The following is a 14,851-nucleotide window of genomic DNA, read 5'->3' on the forward strand; positions in this document are numbered from 1 at the left end:
ACAGCAGAACTAAGTCTTTTGAAACACCACCTGTCTGCCAGCATGAGAGCCCCACCCCCCGCCTCACTACTATCCCTCCCTTGGGACAGAGTGAATACCACACCCTATTTGAGATCAGGCCGGGGTTAGGACTCTGTTCTTCTCACGTAAAGCACAAATCCAATCTTAAATAAGTCAATGTAAGATATGCAAATGGTACTCTTGAATCATCTGATGTTGAGAAATCATGTAGTGATTAATCTAGCATTTAACTAGATTGCCATGCCTGGTGTGTTCAGAGAACAGATATATACGTGTTAAACACCACTGCCTCCAAGTGACTGAATTGAGCAATAGCATCTGTGTGAAAACATTTTTGATTGAACTGAGCAAGTGAATACATACAACCCATCTAGGCAGATAGGTCATGTTTAACAGTGTATTCATTGACGAGAGGAAAGCATAGGTTCAGGTTCAGTCAATGAACAACTTTATATTCTTGACATTAATAAAACAGCATGGATCAGAGATCAATAAAGCTCCTCTCCTTCCTCATCCTCATCTTCCAGGCTATCAGCTCCAACCTCCTCGAAATCTTTCTCCAGAGCGGCCATGTCCTCCCTGGCCTCAGAGAACTCTCCCTCCTCCATACCCTCACCCACACACCAGTGCACAAAGGCACGCTTAGCGTACATCAGATCAAACTTGTGGTCCAGCCGAGCCCAGGCCTCTGCAATAGCAGTGGTGTTGCTCAGCATGCACACAGCCCTCTGGACCTTGGACAGGTCTCCACCAGGAACTACAGTGGGCGGCTGGTAGTTGATGCCCACCTTGAAACCAGTGGGGCACCAGTCCACAAACTGGATGGAGCACTTGGTTTTGATGGTGGCAATGGCAGCGTTCACGTCTTTGGGAACGACATCACCACGATACAAAAGGCAGCAGGCCATGTATTTACCGTGGCGTGGGTCGCATTTCACCAACTGATTGGCTGGCTCGAAGCAGGAATTAGTGATTTCTGCCACCGAGAGCTGCTCATGGTAAGCTTTCTCTGCAGAAATAACAGGGGCATAGGTGGCCAGAGGGAAGTGGATACGGGGGTAGGGCACCAAGTTGGTCTGGAACTCTGTCAGATCAACATTGAGGGCACCATCAAAACGAAGGGAGGCAGTGATGGAGGACACAAGTTGACTCATCAACCTGTTCAGGTGTGTGTAAGAGGGACGCTCGATATCAAGGTTTCTACGGCAGATATCATAAATAGCCTCATTATCAACCATGAAGGCACAGTCAGAGTGCTCCAGGGTGGTGTGGGTGGTCAGGATGGCGTTGTAGGGCTCCACCACAGCGGTGGACACCTGGGGAGCTGGGTAGACGGAGAACTCCAGTTTGGACTTCTTGCCGTAGTCGACGGACAGACGCTCCATCAGCAGGGAGGTGAAACCAGAGCCGGTGCCCCCTCCGAAGCTGTGGAACACCAGGAAACCCTGAAGACCGGTGCACTGGTCGGACTGAAAGAAAAAGAGAAAATCATGAAATAATAATAATAAATGTATTTATATAATACAAAGACAGCAGTGCCAAGGGTTCACAGCTAATGATAAAAAAGCGTATTAGTGCACAGCATGTAAACATATAGATTCAATGAAAACAGATCAGAGATAAGAGGGTGCCATACCATGGAGGGCTTTGAATGCGATCAGGAGGATCTTAAACTGAATTCTGCAGGGTGGAGGAAGCCGATGCAAGTGGGCCAGAATCGGGGAAATATGCTCACTTTGAAAGAGTGATACCAGATTGTTATGTCTTGTGTTTGTCTAAAACACTGTACAGCTCTACATTTTAAAACATATACTTCACATATTTATTATTAGTTATGACACTTGGCTTTTGCAATACTTATTTTTGCCATTGACCACAATATGATTGCATACTCCTTGTATGTGAAAACCTACTTAGCAATAAACTGATTCATCTCCATTTAATACTCTTCAGCAAAATTGACTTCTGTTCTAAATGTACTGACCAGCTTTCGGATTCTGTCCATCACCAGGTCGATGACCTCCTTGCCGATGGTGTAGTGTCCTCGGGCGTAGTTGTTGGCAGCATCCTCCTTGCCAGTGATCAGCTGCTCAGGGTGGAACAGCTGGCGGTAAGTCCCCCGTGCGCACCTCATCTAAGGGTAATGAGCATTAGATTATTGAAGGTTTTGAATGACAGAGGGGGGAAAAGGTTTATGATACTTTTATCATTTATAATTAATGAGAATGTACCGATGACAGTGGGCTCCAGGTCAACAAACACTGCTCTGGGGACGTGCTTTCCAGCTCCAGTCTCACTGAAGAAGGTGTTGTAGGAATCGTCCACTCCTCCTGAGATGTTCTGGTCACCAGGCTTCCTGCCGTCCGGCTGGATCCCATGTTCCAGGCAGTAAAGCTCCCAGCAGGCATTGCCAATCTGCACACCAGCCTGACCAACGTGGATTGAGAGGCACTCGCGCTGTAAAAGGGAAAAAAGGTTGTTAAGAAACTATCATAAAAGGAAGCCTAGTGGCTGATTATTGTGCAAAAACATGTGTGTAACATACATTCTAGTGGCATATCATCACATGTGGGAGGACTGCTCTATTACTATTTTAATAAGAACCAAACATCATATCATGATTTAAGTCACCTGACGCACACATTTGTCATCTGAACAGAAAGACAGTTATAATTAAAAACAAAAAGAGGCTAAATACTGTTTATACGTCAAATACCGAAAGCACAATGACGCAGTTGTTGGCAGACAGGTGTCACGATTGGACGTGAATGTGGGCCAGTGTTAAGAGAGGAGACTACGCAATTACATTTTCTGCAACTGTCTCACACGGATTGCGCCACTGCCACACCCCTTTAGGAGACTAGTGGCGTGGCAGGCCAGAACGTAAACACACATAATAATCATCTAATTCGACCTAAATAAAGTAAAAATTGGAACCATGTCTCTCATCTCTCTAATGTGAAGACATTAGAGAAAACACGTCGGTTTGCTATCCTGGCTCCAAAATGGTGGAATGAGCTCCCCATTGACATCAGGACAGCAGAAAGCTTACACATCTTCCGGCGCAGACTGAAAACTCATCTCTTTCGACTCCACTTTGAGCAATAACATTACTAACAAAGCACTTACTAACAAAGGACTGGCTTATCTAAAGCCAGTTGAGTAGCACTTGAAATGTGCTGGCTCTATGAAACCTGATGTACTTATAGGATTCTGTTTTCTTCAAGTTTGTATCTTCTTGGTCGAATGCACTTATTGTAAGTCGCTTTGGATAAAAGCGTCAGCTAAATGCGATGTAATGTAAAGACACTAAACCGAGGTCGACACAAATCCGTCGCAGGAAAAAGAACTCTCGCGAGATTTGGGAAGACAGAGCGTTCATTTTATTTAAATGTCGGCAGCGAGTAATCATTTCAGACAGTACGTTGGAAAAACGCCCTGGTTCACTGAAATTCGGGAAAAAATGTTTTATCTGTGTTAATATCATGTTTTAAATATGAAACCATTAAACCTGGCCACTAATGAGACAGGAAGTATATGTATTTCCAACAATTCGCGCCGATTGTAAATGCTTCACTTCAACATCTTGACTGTGCCGTCGAGTTACACTTAATTTACCAACACCACAGTTAAAACGACTTATTAATGACGAAGCTTGATTTACCAGCTTACACCGCAACATTTTTGTTTCACTATAAAAATGATGAGTCTTCTTTAAAGAGTAAGCGGTTAAAAAACGTTAAGCTGGTTACGTTTTCGCATGATGACAGACGTTCAGAGCGCTGCATTTGGTTAAATACACATCCTCTAAGTGGAGAAAAGCTGTACTATCGTACTCACCATTTTTCTGAAGATGTGAAGACAGAGGGTTTCGATAAAGAAGAGGAAAAGGCAAAGTTATCTCTCACAGCAGGGCCTGTATGAGTCAGTAGCGTGGCGTGGGGAAAAATGTAGGGGAAGCCCATTTTTTTGGGTTGGGTTAATTTATGCAGACACGATTTGTGTTGCTGCACTATCAGGTCCAGAGGGCACCACTGCACTACTTCATCACAACATTGCATCTTTACCTTTGCCCTCTTGCTCGATAAAGTATTGTGGGTCAGAATAGCCATATACATATGCTGGCTTCCATACTGCAATATGCAGTAGGGCAGACTTGTAGGTTTTGCTTAATGACTTAATCTGTTTCTGGCATACCAAATAGTACAGTTGTATGGGTAAGGGAACCCACAGTAATCTCATTGTTCTCCATTGTATTCTGTCCAGTTTTTTGTGTAGTACTTTTAACTGCTGCTTAATAAAGCATGTAATCATAATCCATCCTCATCACAGCCCAGTATATGTGTAATGATGTGTTTTTTAAAGCTTACCATTCAAAACCAAAGAAACACCTTACAAAATGAAGCACATTTAATGTCAATATTATATATATATATACTGTATATAATGTAATTTCTCCTGTACATCAACCAACCAATATATTTAAATAGGATTATTCGATCCATGGACTTGGTTTGTAGTGATAACCCCTGGCAATGACCTAATATTTCATTTTAGTGACCAGCACATATTATGATTTTCCTCTACTGACATTTTGAATCCACAACTCAATATTGATGATTGCTTTCTGTTTACATTTGAATACACAGGGGCAATCCATCATCTGTGTTTACACATCACATACATGTTCGGAACATGATGTTCCTGTTTTATTTGAATCAAAAAGTACTTTTAGAGCATCTTCAGGGCAAGCAGCACTACGTCACATCCTGCCCAAAATGACGGCCCCGCCCACTGAAGAGTGAAAACAAAGCATCAGCGCATCATGTCTAAAAGCTGATATGCACTTAGAAAACTCTGTCAGATCAACATTGAGGGCACCATCAAAACGAAGGGAGGCAGTGATGACCACCACACACTGGATGAACTGGCTTCTGACACATTTGGGTGACAAATGGCGAATGGCATGATCATTGTATCCATGGGAGTAAATGAACAGCTAATTAAAACGCAGCAAAAAAGAGTGAGTAAGGGGGAAACCAAAATCCTAAATCACAAAGCAAGTCCACAGTCCACTGATAAAACCTGAGCGATAATCCCTCTACCCTCCCTCCCTCCACGTCTCGCGCACAGCGGTGCGGACATCGGCAGTCACTTCAGACAGACAGGTAGCAGCACCTCCCACTTTACTGTCCCTTCAGACAGACAGGTAGCAGCACCTCCCACTTTACTGTCCCTTCAGACAGACAGGAAGCAGCACCTCCCACCTTACAGTCCCTTCAGACAGACAGGTAGCAGCACCTCCCACCTTACAGTCCCTTCAGACAGACAGGAAGCAGCACCTCCCACTTTACTGTCCCTTCAGACAGACAGGTAGCAGGACATCCCACCTTACTGTCCCTTCAGACAGACAGGTAGCAGCACCTCCCACTTTACTGTCCCTTCAGACAGACAGGAAGCAGCACCTCCCACCTTACAGTCCCTTCAGACAGACAGGTAGCAGCACCTCCCACCTTACAGTCCCTTCAGACAGACAGGAAGCAGCACCTCCCACTTTACTGTCCCTTCAGACAGACAGGTAGCAGCACCTCCCACCTTACAGTCCCTTCAGACAGACAGGAAGCAGCACCTCCCACTTTACTGTCCCTTCAGACAGACAGGAAGCAGCACCTCCCACTTTACTGTCCCTTCAGACAGACAGGTAGCAGCACCTCCCACTTTACAGTCCCTTCAGACAGACAGGTAGCAGCACCTCCCACCTTACAGTCCCTTCAGACAGACAGGGAGCAGCACCTCCCACTTTACAGTCCCTTCAGACAGACAGGTAGCAGCACCTCCCACTTTACAGTCCCTTCAGACAGACAGGTAGCAGCACCTCCCACTTTACTGTCCCTTCAGACAGACAGGTAGCAGCACCTCCCACCTTACAGTCCCTTCAGACAGACAGGTAGCAGCACCTCCCACTTTACAGTCCCTTCAGACAGACAGGTAGCAGCACCTCCCACTTTACTGTCCCTTCAGACAGACAGGTAGCAGCACCTCCCACCTTACAGTCCCTTCAGACAGACAGGTAGCAGCACCTCCCACTTTACTGTCCCTTCAGACAGACAGGTAGCAGCACCTCCCACCTTACAGTCCCTTCAGACAGACAGGTAGCAGCACCTCCCACCTTACAGTCACTTCAGACAGACAGGTAGCAGCACCTCCCACCTTACAGTCCCTTCAGACAGACAGGTAGCAGCACCTCCCACCTTACAGTCCCTTCAGACAGACAGGTAGCAGCACCTCCCACTTTACTGTCCCTTCAGACAGACAGGTAGCAGCACCTCCCACCTTACAGTCCCTTCAGACAGACAGGAAGCAGCACCTCCCACTTTACTGTCCCTTCAGACAGACAGGTAGCAGCACCTCCCACTTTACAGTCCCTTCAGACAGACAGGTAGCAGCACCTCCCACTTTACTGTCCCTTCAGACAGACAGGTAGCAGCACCTCCCACTTTACTGTCCCTTCAGACAGACAGGTAGCAGCACCTCCCACCTTACAGTCACTTCAGACAGACAGGTAGCAGCACCTCACACCTTACTGTCCCTTCAAACAGACAGGTAGCAGCACCTCCCACCTTACTGTCCCTTCAGACAGACAGGTAGCAGCACCTCCCACCTTACAGTCCCTTCAGACAGACAGGTAGCAGCACCTCCCACTTTACTGTCCCATGTCATGCCGGCTTTTCTTGGCTTGTTTGAAGCTGAGTGGTGATGAACAAATGACTAAACTGCCAGTGCCTCGAGTTTACAGCTAATTAGCCAAAAGACAAAAACAAATATAGCCTAGTTAACTAAGGTAGGCTACTAGCTAATTGATAAGTTAGCTCAAGGTTTAGCTAAGGCAATGTATCATGGGCATACAGGCTAATGTAGCCTACTGTGCTTAAGGGTAGACACTAAAGGTGAATACACTAAAATGTGTATCTAATAACGTCATCACAATTACCATATTGATATGCAAATTAGGCGTTAACTAGTACACTAGTAATAAAGTACCATCTCATTTCTTATCTTATCTTAATTAAAATGGGCTAATTTGCATGCAGTTACCAAGGCATTGCAGGTTAAAAGGATAAAACTAAAAACAAACAAAAAAACATATCAAACTGTACTCTTGTTTATTAACAACTTCTTTTCAAGGTCATATAGTATTTTATACCTGTTTACTTTATTCTCTAGTGTTTTTATAACTATAATGATCATATAAAGATGTGCCTTTACCTCACTGGTTGGAGAAAAAGCTTCTTATATTCGTTAGCATAGCTAGCTAACCAGATGCTAATAACAACAAAGTTATTGACTGTATGTGGCTCCTTCCTGTCTTCCTACTGGGTCTCTCTTGGCTTTGTTCTGGCTATCTTCTAGCTCTATTCAGGTTTTTGGAGTTTTTTTCTAGCTCTATCCCTGATCACTTTCAGAACCTGAAGGCTCTATACGGACTATCTTCTGGTTCTCCTCTGGATCCATCCACTATCTCTTGTCTCTGTCCAGTGAATTACACTTTTGTTACTGGAGCAGGTAAAGCATACAACAGATACTTTCAGCATTATCGGAGCACGAAGTGGACGCTTGGATGAAACACAGCGGACTTCTAAACAATGAACACCCGCAACTTGGAAGAAATAAAGTTGGGTTTTATGCGTTCTAATATTGCAATGCAAACCCATGATGTAATGACAGTAATTAAGAATAATTTAGTCATTGAATGCTCATTTCAGTAGATTTAATCAAACAAAACATAAACATATTGGACATGGCCTCAAGACTGTAACCTCTTCACATTCTGTTCAAATAGTCAATTACTAGCCATATCTCACACATTGCTGTTTTGAATCACTAATATGTGGATGACAGTTGAACTGGATGATGTAACATGTATGCCATCTGCTGGAAAGAAGACGTATCGCTCTGTTGGCGTTGTTTAGACAACAAAAACAGAATGAAGCTCTCATACCATAAACAATCTTTGAGTCCAGACCCCGTCCTGCAGAGAGCACACAACCCAACAGCACGTTGATGGTCTAGCATCACTTTACAAAACGTTTGCATTAAGACACTAAGACTAGCTGGTCCCTTGTAAAGGTGAGTCCACCTTAAATGAGCAGTGGGTGATCAGCAGGTGAAGGGCAGGACACGGGAACTTGGTCCTGAGGAGATGTAACGATTATTAAACAAGAAATAGTCGAGTCAAGGGGTCGAAGAAATGAACATTTGTGATTATTAGCGAGTCGGTTGCAGGTGGGTGAAAACAGGCTTAGGGAGTAACGTATTACATGTAACGGCATCAGGTCATCAGGATACAAAATAGACAAATGTATTCTCTTACCAACACTCTTGTGTCTTTTTCAATGATTACGCCATTTAAATCTTTTGTCACAAACTTTGCAGATCTATTTTTCCTCTCCTGTGTGGATTCTCATGTGTCTCTTTAAATTTCCACTATGTGAAAAAGCTTTCTTACAGACTGAGCAGCTGTGTGGTTTCTCTCGTGTGTGGATTCTCATGTGTTCGTTTAAATTTCCACTATGTGAAAAAGCTTTCTTACAGACTGAGCAGCTGTGTGGTTTCTCTCCTGTGTGGATTCTCATGTGTCTCTTTAAAATTCCACTCTGTGAAAAAGCTTTCTTACAGACTGAGCAGCTGTGTGGTTCCTCTCCTGTGTGGTATCTCATGTGTTCCTTTAAATGTCCACTCTGTGAAAAAGCTTTCTTACAGACTGAGCAGCTGTGTGGTTTCTCTCCTGTGTGGATTCTCATGTGTCTCTTTAAACATCCACTCCGTGAAAAAGCTTTCTTACAGACTGAGCAGCTGTGTGGTTCCTCTCCTGTGTGGATTCTCATGTGTCTCTTTAAACATCCACTCCGTGAAAAAGCTTTCTTACAGACTGAGCAGCTGAATGGTTTCTTTTCAGCACTACGTCGTGGATCACTGACAGATTCTTGTCTATTTTTCAGTGAGTTTGAGCCTGATGCAGGTTCTGTGGACTCCTTCCAATCAGCACTGTCTTCAGTGTCAGGTTCAGAAGAGTCTCCAGTGTCAGGTTCAGAAGAGTCTTCAGTGTCAGGTTCAGAAGAGTCTTCAGTGTCAGGTTCAGAAGAGTCTTCAGTGTCGTCCTCAGTCTTTGGTTGTAAACTGCTCTCTGGATCTGAGCTCCTGGCTGGTTCTGGTCCTCCACAGTCCTCTCCATCAGCTTCTGTTTCCATGTGTTCAGTTTGTCTTTGATGAGGCTGAAAGGACTGAGGTTTCTCTTTATCATCTTCACTCTTCACAGGGTCAGGAATGAAAGTGGACTTGGTGATATCAGCCTCCTCCAGCTCCTGAAGCTGCTCTCCCTCCTGACTGATCCTGAGTTCCTCCTGTTCCTGCTTAATGTGTGGGGGGGGCTCTGGGTCCTCCTGGTCCAGACTGGTGCTCAACTCCTGCTGGTCAGGGAGAAGCTCTTCTTTAACCACCACCAGCTGCTGGACGTCTGCAGGAAACAGGAAACACACAGTCAGAACAAACTGTTAAGTGTTAGCATTTAAAAATCTCATCACCATTACAATGGGAGACATTTTGCAGCCCAAATGAATGCCTTTGTTTTTATATTTTTACATTATCTTTCTTAGTCCCACCTATTGTGTATTTGTGTTGGCTCAAGTCACCTCATGTAGCCCAGCCCCTTTCCACTTCCAGTTCAAAATGAAAAAGGGTTTTTTCTTCTGGCGTAGCACTAGCTGCAATGTAAACAAGGAATTGTATTTGGGATCGTTCACAGATACACTACGCCTACAGTATAGAATTACAATACTCTGTTACAAATTTAAATCCTGCATTCAAACCTTATTTAAAGTGGACCTATCATGCTATATTTGAATAATATAGTGTAGGACCATACCTATATAAGGCATATTTATACTTTTCTTTTTTTTAAATACCAAACAGATCATGCATTTTAGCCATGCCTCATTTCGCTCAATTTGTAAAATGTTAGCTCTGTTTTTGCAAGGGCTGATTCTGTGAGAACAGCACCATCTACAGGCCTGGCATATGTACTACAGCGTCTCCAGTGCTTTCGAACGGCAATGGCCGTGGCTGTCTCCTCCTGATTGGTGGAGTTGGCCCAATAGCCGTAGCGCCACCGTCCTGACGTCAGGACAGTGTTCAAATCTGGATCAGTTTTTATCAGATCTGTTGCAGCCCCTTTTTTTTAGAGATTTGGGTATGGAGGAAAATAGAGAGGGTTGTGTTTTCTGACACTTGGTGAGTTCCCTGGAACACCGGGGACACATCTTCATGTATAAAAGACGTACCAAAGTGCATTTTGCATGATAGGTCCCCTTTAAGTAAAAGTATGCAAGTATTAACAGAACATTTGACGGCACCTTCTTATGTAAAAGTAATGACGGTGCAGTAAAATGTTCCCTGTGAGTATTTCATTTATGTTGTTTCTTGATTATTGTGTATGTTGCATTTTACTGCTGTACATGTTCAAAGTTGCGCTTGTATAAATGATTATAGATGAGGGAACCTGCTCAATATTAAAATATGTGTGTTTTTTATATACAGTACCAGTGTGCAAAAAAGTGCCCGTCCCACCGTCCGGGACGTGTTATTCACAACATCGGACAAGTAGATATTTCAATTGACTTGTCCGACGGACAAGTGACGTTTTTCGCCGCTATTTATTGACAAATCATTGATAAATTGATAAAATAACTCATTCGCAAATTTTCCGTGTCTGTCACTACCTGATCTGCCGCCCTGCCCTATCTGCAGTGCGCATGTGCGAGATGGTCCGCGATATTGCACAACTCCGTACGGCAACCCAACTAGGACACTTGACACAGTGGCATTTGGCAAAGCACATAAAGAAAACTCAGAAAACCGAGAGAGATGAGTTATTGTTGTAACAGAAGTTAAATCCATTTCTCACTTATTCTGACAATGTACTTAAACCCAAATAAAAGAACCCAATAAAAAGAGTTGTTAAATAATAGTGAAGTCACGTTGTAATAACAATAACTCATCTCTCTCGGTGCTTTTCTGTAGTGACAGTGTCCGCCGTTGTTGTTTGCGACCGCTTTACGTTTCCTTTTTGCTCACTTACGTTGTGTCGTAAAACTGTGAAAATGTAAAATACGATGGCGAAGAAGAAGGTTCTAGTGGCCCCAAGAGGGCAACAGAAGATTTCTTTCTTTTCTAAGAAGGTTTGTACACATAATTCTCACAGTTGTAAAATGGTGTGTTAAGTTAACAAGGAAAATAATTGAAATAACTTCTGTCAGAAAATAGTGGATTAAGGGCTTGAAAGGGGGCTCTACAATTTAAGATAAAATAAGATGGACTTTTATTAATCCCTGTGGGGAAATTCAGTAGGCCTAGTTCAAACAGCAACAGGGTAAGGGTGAAAAACAGGACAGCACAGGTTGATAAAATAAAAAATAAAATCGAAGATGCAAATAAAAATAATGAAAAACTATGAAATAAGAAATTAATAAAAAATAATAATAAAAAAGGGGTAGGCCTATGTAAAACACTTTTTTAAAGGGGGGGATTGAAAGGGGGGTCTTTATGTACCAAGGGGCTTGAAAGGGGGCATATCAAATTATTTCAGAAAAAAAACCCAAAAAATGCAGAAAGGTTTGTGGGGAGTCTACGAGTACCTAAAATTCATGTTGACAAAAATCTATAATTTGTCTGCAAGAACAGGAGTCTGAACAAAAGACTGAACATGCTGAAACGAGTCCTCAGAAATGCCCAGAGTGTGAGCAGAACGATGATCCCCCCAGTCACGAGAAAGCCTCTGCTAAAAGGCCATGTTCCGTTATCTCACCAATGGCTGGTCCATCTAAAAAGGCCAAGAGTGACATCGCCCTGACACCCAAGAGGAAAAGAACATTTATTGAGACTTGGAAAACCCAGTTTCCGTGGGTAAGATGTGTGGACGACATCATGTTCTGTGAGGTCTGCAGAGAATATCCATCCATTGCTGACCACAACAGTAAACTGTACGAGGGTGTCACAGGGTCAAAACGCATTGAGACACTTCAGTCACACGAGTCCAGCAAATATCACCTTCTCTGCATTAAAAGGAAAGAGGTCACAGAGAAAGGCACAGGGCCAATGTTTGTGGCTCTCAAGAAGCAGGCAGAACATATGGACGACCAATTGAAACCCATGTTCAACACAGCGTTTTATGTTGCCAAACCAAAGCTGCTTTTCCGTTCGTTTGAGGGCCTCATCGAACTTCAAGAGAAGAATGGCATTAAAATGCCGACACAGTACCGGAACGACAAGGGGTGCAAGGCATTTGTGCAGGCCATTGCAGAAGTCGAGAAGGACAGAGTTTCTGAAGACCTCAAGACTTCAAGATTCTTCGCTCTGATGGGAGATGGATCCACGGATATATCTGTGACAGAACAGGAGAATGTATATGTTAGGTAATTATTATTTTTAATTCTTTTGTAAGTGCATATATTGTCTTTAAGTTACATTTTATCTCCAAAAGGGCCTTTTGTTTATTAATTCACAATCATTTTATTAGTTTTAATTTTCAGTTAACTTAAAAGTTTGTAACAGGTAAAGTATATAAATAAATTGTTTAAAGCAAATGAAGGCGAAGTTGCTTTTTAGTGTTCTTAGTCTTAAAAAAAGGTGAAGGCAACACTGGTGTGGGAAGGTTTATATAAGCCAAATCATTTAAAAAAAAATGTATTGCACTTTATTGATGTACTTTATTTATTTTCTATCTTCAGGTATGTCAAAGATGGACTTCCAACCACAGAGTTCATTGACATCATGGCTGTAAAGTCAGCTGATGCTAATGGTGTGCTGGCAGCCCTCCTCGAGGCACTACATCATGTCGACCTAACAGATGGAGACATAAAGAAGAACATAATAGCCTGCACATTTGATGGTGCCAGCGTTAACCAAGGTGCCAAGGGAGGAGTTATTGTGAAGTTGCGGGAATGGTTGGGGCATGTGCTCATTTCGATTTGGTGTGCTCCACATAAGCTGGAGCTGTCGCTCCTAGATGCCACCAAAGCCACTGACTTCATTGACATCGTAGAGAAAGGAGTGGACCCCATCTACAGATTCTACTATGGATCTGGTAAACGTAGGAGGGAGGTGAATGCCATATCAGCCGTTATAGACGAGGATCCTGTCTATTTCTCAGCACCCTGTGGCACTAGGTGGATGGCGTCAAGACTCCGGGCATACAAGGCTGTAATAAAAAATTACAACTCCGTCATCCTACACATGGAAGAGGCTTCAAACAGAAAAACAGAAGAAGGAGCTAAGTGTGTGGGGTACTTGAAGGTACTGAAGTCTGCAAAGTTTGTTGATGGGCTCCACTTTATGGTAGATGGCTTAGAAGTGTTGGCCAACGTGAGTCTGGCATTCCAGAGTAATGATCTGTTCATTTATGATGTTGATGTAAAGTTGTGTGAGGCCAAGATCAAGTTGGAAGGCCTTAAGCATAATAGAGGTGATGTCTACACTGCCTACATGGCAACCTGCAAGGATGGCAAGTTTGACAGTAAGAACAATGGACACATCACTTCACTGAAAGGAACAGGTATTCCAGAAACAGTGAAGAATTCCTTCTTGGAGAATTCTGTGAAGTTCCTAGAAAAGAGATTTTCCTTCCTGAAGGATACCCCTTTCAGTGATTTCCATGTTCTTGACCCCAGGAACGTCCCAAGATCAGATGCACAACTAGCTGCATATGGTGATGTTCAGGTGATGAACATGGTGACCCACTTCGAGTCCGTTCTCAGTGAGGAGGAGGTAACCAACATCCCTAGACAGTGGCCAGCTCTCAAGGCCAGACTGAAGTACAGGCAGAGGCAGCCCCCCAAGGAGGTCATAAGTGACCTGCTCACTGAGAACCACCCAGATGTGAAGGACGTCCTGGTTCTGGTGTACATCATGGTCACCCTTTCTCCCTCCTCTGCTGCCGTGGAGCGTGGATTTTCCCTCATGAACCTCATAAAAACATCCAGAAAATCCCAGATGACCAATGAAACTCTGGGGTCACTCATGAGGGTCAGCCACATCACCACCACAGTGGCAGAGTTTGACCCAGAGCCAGCCATCCAGAAATGGAAAACATCTGCTAAGACCAAGAGGTATGTCAAGGCTGCCCCAAAGCCTGCTGCAGTGAGTGAACAGCAACTTACCTGTGCCTGCTGCCCCACAGCCATCTCGGGAGACAGCTGCAGTGAACAACCACCCTGAGCCTGCAGCCATACATTTCTGCTAGCACGTCTACTAGTCCCACAGAGGAGAAAACATTATATTGTTAGTACTTAGTTGTTTTATCTTATTATTTTATATCTGACATTCATTTGATGTGCCTTGATGGTAGAAGTTCAGAAACCAGACACTGTGAACAATATGAACAAATAAACAATAAAATGTTACCTACAGTAACCCAGATTCTTGTATGCTTTATGTTGATATTTAATCATATTTAAAAAAGGTGCAGCAATGCATGCACAAAGTATAGCTATGGACAAGTGAAAAATGTATTCGGACAAGTAAATTGCCAAACTCACTTGTCCATGGACAAGTACTCTCTAAAACTTTTTCTCACACTGAGTACCAGTCAAAAGTTTGGACACCTTCTCATTCAATGTTTTTTATTTAAATGTGTTTCTACTTTATAGATTAATACTGAAGACATCAAAACTATGAAAGAACACATATGGAATTATCTAGTGAACAAAAAAGTGTTAAAAAAATCAAGAATATGATTTTTATTTTAGATTCTTCAAAGTAGCCCCCTTTTGCCTTGATG

At 43.3% G+C, this 14,851-nt stretch overlaps 1 pseudogene; it reads right to left on the reverse strand.

Annotated features, from left to right (window-relative positions):
* Positions 1-494: 494 nt before the first annotated feature.
* Positions 495-3,948, reverse strand: LOC117487598 (annotated as a pseudogene).
* Positions 3,949-14,851: the final 10,903 nt, after the last annotated feature.

The sequence above is a fragment of the Trematomus bernacchii genome, unplaced genomic scaffold, assembly GCF_902827165.1.
Source record: "Trematomus bernacchii unplaced genomic scaffold, fTreBer1.1, whole genome shotgun sequence".
Taxonomy (NCBI): domain Eukaryota; kingdom Metazoa; phylum Chordata; class Actinopteri; order Perciformes; family Nototheniidae; genus Trematomus; species Trematomus bernacchii.